Source organism: Gossypium raimondii, chromosome 1 (genome assembly GCF_025698545.1).
Source record: "Gossypium raimondii isolate GPD5lz chromosome 1, ASM2569854v1, whole genome shotgun sequence".
NCBI classification, from domain to species: domain Eukaryota; kingdom Viridiplantae; phylum Streptophyta; class Magnoliopsida; order Malvales; family Malvaceae; genus Gossypium; species Gossypium raimondii.
The window spans coordinates 25,348,095-25,355,374 of NC_068565.1; the positions used below are offsets into that span (position 1 = coordinate 25,348,095).

At 39.6% G+C, this 7,280-nt stretch overlaps 1 pseudogene; it reads right to left on the reverse strand.

Moving 5' to 3' along the window:
* Positions 1-207: 207 nt before the first annotated feature.
* Positions 208-5,864, reverse strand: LOC105786924 (uncharacterized; annotated as a pseudogene).
* Positions 5,865-7,280: the final 1,416 nt, after the last annotated feature.

Here is a 7,280-nt window from a genome sequence, read left to right on the forward strand (position 1 = left end):
ATCCAGAACGAATTGGTGCTCAGCCTTAACTAGCTGACATGTCAAGCAATGTGATACAAAATTGGATACCTCACGTTTTAACCCAAACCACCAATACAAATCACAGTACATCTTATTACATTCGAGATGCATAGCATAAGAGCTACTATGCGCTTCCCACAAAATAGATTGTCTCAAATCCGTATCCTTAGGCACACAAATACAACCCTAAACACATAGAATACCATCATTATTATACCCAAAATCTGAAGTCTTACCCTCATCCATCTGCTGAACCCAACTAATAAAAAACTCGTCCAAAAGTTGCTTACTCTTAATCTTATTCAACCATGACGGCTTAACCTGTAACTTAGCCAGAATTCTACCATCATCAAAAAAACTTAGATGAGCAAACATCGCCTTCAAATTAGACATAGATATCTGACTAAGTGCATTGGACACCACATTGGCCTTACCAGGATGATACTCAATCGAATAGTCATAATCTTTAAGCAAATCGATCCAAAAACATTGCCTAAGATTTAACCCCTTTTGAGTGATGAGGTACTCCAAACTTTGATGATATGTGTAAATGATGCATCTCTCACCACACAAGTAATGTCTCCAAATCTTAAGTGCAAAAACAACCACAACAAGCCCGAGGTCATGAGTTGGATAACTACCCTCATGCTTCTTAAGTTGTTTAGATGCATTAACAACCACTTTACCGTCCTGCATCAAAACACACCCCAAACCAATGTGCAAAGCATCACTACAAAACAAGAACTATTTCCCAGGCTCAGGCTGAATCATGACAGGTGCCTGAGTCAAAACCGAATTGAGCTTCTCAAAGCTCGATTGTTGCTCAACAGCCCATACAAATTGAGTATTCTTGCGTACAATCCTAGTCAAAGGTGTTGCTATCAAAGAAAACCCCTCAACGAACCTTCGATAGTATCCTGCCAAACCAAAAAAACTTCGTAGTTCAGTCTCATTTAGAGGCTACTTCCAGTCCAGAATAGCCTCTATCTTCCTAGGATCCACTCGAATACCTTCAGCATAAACCACATGCCCCAAAAGTATAACCTCACCCAATCATAACTCACATTTACTTAACTTAGCATACAATTCCTTTTCATGAAGAATATGAAGAGCTGTTCGAAGATGCTTATCATGCTCATCCTTAGTCTACAAATATACCAAATTGTTGTTGATAAACACTATGACAAACTAATCAATATATGGCTAGAAAACTCGATTCATGAGATCTATGAACACTGTAGGAGTGTTAGTCAACCTAAAAGTCAAAACAAGGAACTCGTAATGTCCGTAACAAGTCCTAAATGCGATCTTATGCACATTAGCTTCCTTAACCTTCAACTGGTGATACTTGGAATGAAGATCAATTTTCAAAAACATAGAAGTCCCACGGAACTGATCGAATAGATCATCAATCCTTAAAAGTGGATACTTTTTATTTATCGTCAATTTGTTCAATTGATGATAACCCACACACATCCTCATCGATCTATCATTTTTCTTAACGAAAAGAACTGGTGCTCCCCACGAGAACACACTAGGCTGAATAAATCCTATATCCAAAATTTCTTGAAGTTACAACTTAAGTTCCTTTAGATCTTTCGGCACCATTCGATATGGAGCGATGGACACCAGAGCAGTACCTGATAGTAATTCAATCTCGAAATCAACCTATCTATCTAGAGGTAATCTTGGTAACTCCTTACGGAAGACATCTGGAAACTCATTCCTTAATAGTTGAACTCACACTATTCATGTTATGCACACAAGCTAAATATGCCTCACAACCTTCATAGTTTACCTTTTCAGCTACTAAAGCAGAAATTAAATTAGACAAATAATCTCGACGCTTCCCAACCATCACAACTTCCACATCATCACTAACCTTAAAGGTCAATCTTTCAGTCTCACAGCCTAACCCTACACAATGCTCTACCAACCAATCCATACCCAAAATCAAGTCAAACTCCCCAAACGACAACTCCATCAAATTAGCAGTTAATACATTCCCCTAAATCTCAAGTGGACACCTCCTATAAACCTTACTAACTAGAATAGATTGACCCAATGGCCTAATCACAAAAAGTTCACAACTAGTGTCCTTCGCTCCAATCCCCAAATTTCCCACTACACTACTAGATACATAAGATTGAGTAAAACCACAATCAATTAAAGCAAAATAACGGAAAGAATGGATAATGAACGTACCGATAATCACATCCGTCGTGTAACAGCCTAACTTTCAGTGGTGTCAAAAATAATGGTTCGAGACCACTAAATCTGACGAGTGAGTTCAAAAATTTTATTATTTAGTAATTATGATTTAAATGTGATTTTAGAAAGATTTGTGAAATAGTGGTTTGGGTTTAGAAGAAATTATTAGGTTAATTGGTTTTGAAAACGGGGTATCGAGACTAACTCATTAGTAGGCATAGGAACCAAATCAAGAGGGGTAATGGGGTTAAAGCCATATACTACCTCAAAAGGAGAAAATTTCGTAGCGGAATGAACGATTCGATTGTATGCGAACTCCACATGAGGTAAGCAATCTTCCCACATTTTCAAATTCTTTTGCAAAATAGCTCGAAGCAAAGTCGATAGCACACGGTTTACTACTTCGGTTTGGCCATCCGTTTGAGGGTGGAATGTCATCGAAAATAGAAGTTTGGTGCCCAATTTCCCCCATAATGTCCTCCAAAAATGACTTAGAAACTTTGTGTCACGGTCGGACACAATGGTTCGAGGGATTCCATGCAACCTAACAACTTCCTTGAAAAATAAATTGGCAACGTTAGTAGCATCATTAGTTTTATTACAAGGTATGAAATGGGCCATTTTTGAAAAACGGTCTACGACAACAAATATTGAATCTCTTCCTCTTTTGGTTCTTGGAAGGCCTAGAACGAAGTCCATTGAAATGTCTACCCACAGAGCATCGGGAATAGGCAACGGGGTGTATAAACCATGCGGTTTGATTCGTGACTTTGCCTTCTTGCAAGTGATGCAACGATCACATTTCCTTAGTACGTCGCGTTTCATTTTGGGCCAATAGAAAAGTTCATGCAATATTGCTAGAGTTTTAACAATTCCAAAGTGGCCCATAAGTCCACCGCTATGAGCTTCTTCTACAAGGACGTTTTGCACCGATCCTTGACGCACGCAAAGTTTTCACTCACGAAAAAGGTAGCCTTCATGTTTAAAATATTTTTTGTGCGCACCATGCGAACAATTCTTATAAATTTCACCAAAGTCAATATCAGACATATAAAGATCTTTTATAAACTCAAAACCAAGCAGTTTAGAATCCATTAAATTGACAAGTGCGTACCTTCGTGATAGAGCATCGGCTACAACATTTTCCTTACCCTTTTTATACTTGATCACGTACGGAAACAACTCCAAATACTCCACCCACTTGGCATGACGTTTATTGAGCTTCGTTTGTCCTTTAAGATGTTTTAGGGCCTCATGATCCGAATGAATTACAAATTCCTTCGGCCATAGATAATGTTGCCACGTTTCGAGAGCTCGAATCAATGCATATAATTCCTTATCATACGTTGGATAATTCAGCGAAGCTCTGTTGAGCTTTTCACTAAAGTACGCAATAGGCCGTCCATCTTGCATCAAAGCAGCGCCAATGCCGATACCTGAAGCATCACACTCTATCTCGAATGTCTTGTTAAAGTCAGGTAAAGACAACAATGGTGCATTAGTTAGACATTCTTTAAGTTTATTAAAAGAATTCTCTTGTTCATCAGTCCACACAAAAGGAGAGTTTTTCTTAATTATACCTGTCAAGGGGGCAGCTACAGAACTAAAATTAGGTACAAACCTTCGGTAGAAACTTGCCAACCCGTGAAAACTCCTTACTTGGCTGATGTTAGTTGGACGCGGCCATTCGTTGATCACTTTGACCTTTTCTTGGTCAACTTCTAAACCACGAGCACTCACAACGAAACCTAAGAAAACAACTTCATTAGTCTAAAAAGAACATTTCTTTAAATTGGCATAAAGTACCTCTTTTCGCAACACTTCAAGCACCGCACGTAGGTGTTGAATATGATCTTCCAAACTTTTGCTATATACTAAAATATCATCAAAATACACAACACAAAATTTCCCAATGAACGAACGTAAAACATAATTCATGAGACGCATGAAAGTACTAGGAGCGTCGGTAAGTCCGAATGGCATTACCAACCATTCATACAAACCATACTTCGTTTTGAACGCAGTTTTCCATTCGTCTCCCTCCCGCATTCTAATTTGATGATACCCACTTTTTAAATCAATCTTCGAAAACAATTGGGCTCCACTAAGTTCATCAAGCATGTCGTCGAGGCGGGGAATAGGATGGTGATATTTTATTGTGATTTTGTTGATAGCGCGGCAGTCAACACACATTCGCCATGTTCCATCCTTTTTAGGAACCAACAATACCGGAACCGCGCACGAACTTAAGCTTCCACGGCTGTAGCCCTTCTCCATTAATTCGGCTACTTGCTTTTCCAATTCCTTCGTTTCCTCAGGATTACTTCTATATGCTGGCCTATTTGGAATTGTAGCACCGGGCACAAAGTCGATTTGGTGCTCGATTCCTTGAATGGGAGGTAGGCCATTTGGCACTTCTTCGGGAAAAACATCTCCAAATTCCTGCAACAAAGAAACGATAGGAGTAGGCAAAGTATCTTCAAGTTCGTTAGTTTCCAATCAACACTCTTTGTACATAAGTACAAAGATGGGTTGCCTCGCCAACAATAATTTCCGAATCTCTCTTTTTCTGGCAAAAACACTTGTTTTTCCAATTTCACATTCTTTTTCTTTTTCTTTTATCACTCTTGTTTTTATCTCACTTTTATCACTCTTTTCATTTTGAGTTGGTCTTCATGCACTTGCTTCGGTATGAGAGGAGCTAATGTAACATTCCTTCCAAGGTGGTTGAATGAATATCGGTTTGTATAGCCGTCGTGGACTACTCGCCGGTCAAATTGCCAAGGACGCCCCAATAGCAAATGTCCCGCGTGCATAGGTACGACATCACAAATCACCTCGTCTTGGTACTTGCCTATGGAAAACTCCACTTTTGCTTACTTCGTCACCTTGAGTTCACCTCCATCATTTAGCCATTGTAACTTGTAAGGAGTTGGATGCTTTGTGGTGGCTAAACCAAGTTTTTCAACAAGCATCAAACTCGCGACATTGGTGCAACTCCCTCCATCAATAATCAAACTATACACCTTACCTTGAACATGGCAACGAGTGTGAAATATGTTATCTTGTTGTTGCTCTTCCTCGGCTACTTGGATATTCAAACTCCTTTTGACAACGAGAAATTCTCCTTCAACGGGTAGCTCGAGCTCTTCGCCTTCCTCCATGGGAATTTCAGGCTCCTCCTCTTGTTCATCTTCTGACTCAATCTCGCCATTTGAATGAACCACCATCACTCGTCGATTAGGACATTGACTCGCAATGTGGCCTCTTCCTTGACACTTGAAACACTTGATATCGCGAGAATGACTCGAAACAGCCTCATTTTTATTTTTGCTAGCTTCGCTACTTGTTTGATTGGATTTGGTAGCAACAAAAGGCTCCTTAGGCCGATTAGGAGCTTTGCTAGTCCATTGAGCCCATTTGTTGGTAGAAGCCGTCGGGTATGTTCGGGTGGGTTTTTTTCGTTTCAATTTTTTTTCAACTTTTATCGCCATATGCACCATGTCCATAACTTCAACGTAGTGTTGAAGCTCGACGATATTGGCAATATCCCGATTTAGGCCGGCTAGAAACCTCGCCATTGTTGCTTCACGATCCTCCTCCACGTCGGCTCTTATCATAGCAATTTCCATTTCTTTATAGTAGTCCTCGACGCTTCGGTTACCTTGCGTGAGATTTTGCAATCATTGGTACAACTTCCGATGGTAATAGGAGGGGACAAATCGTTTGCGCATAATAGCCTTCATTTCGGCCCACGTAGAGATAGGCCTCTCCCCATTCCTCCTTCGGCTAGTCACCAATTGATCCCACCACACGATCGTATAGTCCGAGAATTCAATGGCGGCGAGCTTTACCTTCTTATTTTCCGAATAGTTGTGGCACTCGAAGACGAGTTCCATTTTCTTTTCCCACTCCAAGTAAGATTCGGGATCATTCTTTCCTTGAAACGGTGGAATAGACATCTTGATATTCTTGAGATTGTCATCGGGACGATCTCGATTTCTTGGGACCCGATTTTGTTGGACTCGTTGTGGGCAGTTTCGATCAGACAAGTGATCAGTTTCGGAATCACCTACCTCATCAAAGTTGTCAATTGGCCGCTCTCGTTCTTGCCTTGTAGCTTTCGGAGTCGCTTCGCATTGATCTCGGAGTTCAACTCGATATAAGCGGTCTTCGATTGGTTCTAGCTTGCGATCAAACAATCGCTCCATTTCTCGCATAATGGCTTGTAAAGTGAGATCCGGTACTCCACCTCCAACGTTTCTTATGGGACGAAATCCACCTCCCTCATTTGGATTCCTTTCCGGGCTTCGTGACATTTTAATTAATTTTTTTTAAACTCTCAACAAGAACTTACCAATCACTCACAAAAAAAAATATCACTCACTTCGGGTTTTACTTCCCTCGGATAATCTCACCAATCTCTCTTGCCTTTTACCACTCGGTTTTTGCCTCTCGAAATTCTTCACAAACTAAGTTGACAAATCAAAATCATTTGGGTCGGTTTACAAAATAGATGTGGCTTGGTAGGAAAATATTTTAGGATCGGGTATGCTAACAAACAAAGAAAATAGAAGGGATTAGTGTGGCTATATAGATATGGTCTTTCGGGCAGCAAGCAATGCTTTTACAATCCAACTACGAACTTTTCTTTTTTTTTTAATTTCAAATTTTTTTTCTTTTTTTTACACTTTGTTGAATACAATAGAAAGTTTTGAACACAATTTTTTTTCAATTTTTTTTTCAATTTTTTTTACAATCTCGTAATACCGATTACAACGATTCTTACTCTAATTCAGCAAGCTCTGATACCAACTTGATACGCCCTCGCCTCGTTAATGAATTGAGTCGTAAAAATTGTCCGATCGTGAATTAGGAGTAAATCGAAAGCTTTACAAAGTAGGCTTAGAAGAAAGGATTATTTAAGCTCAAAAGAGTTTGTTGGTTGAGGAAATGAATTCAAATTTCAATGGATGCAATTTGGCTAAGGATTCAAAGTCGAACTAACACAATAGTAATGTGTTAACCCGTAACTTATGAGAATGCTT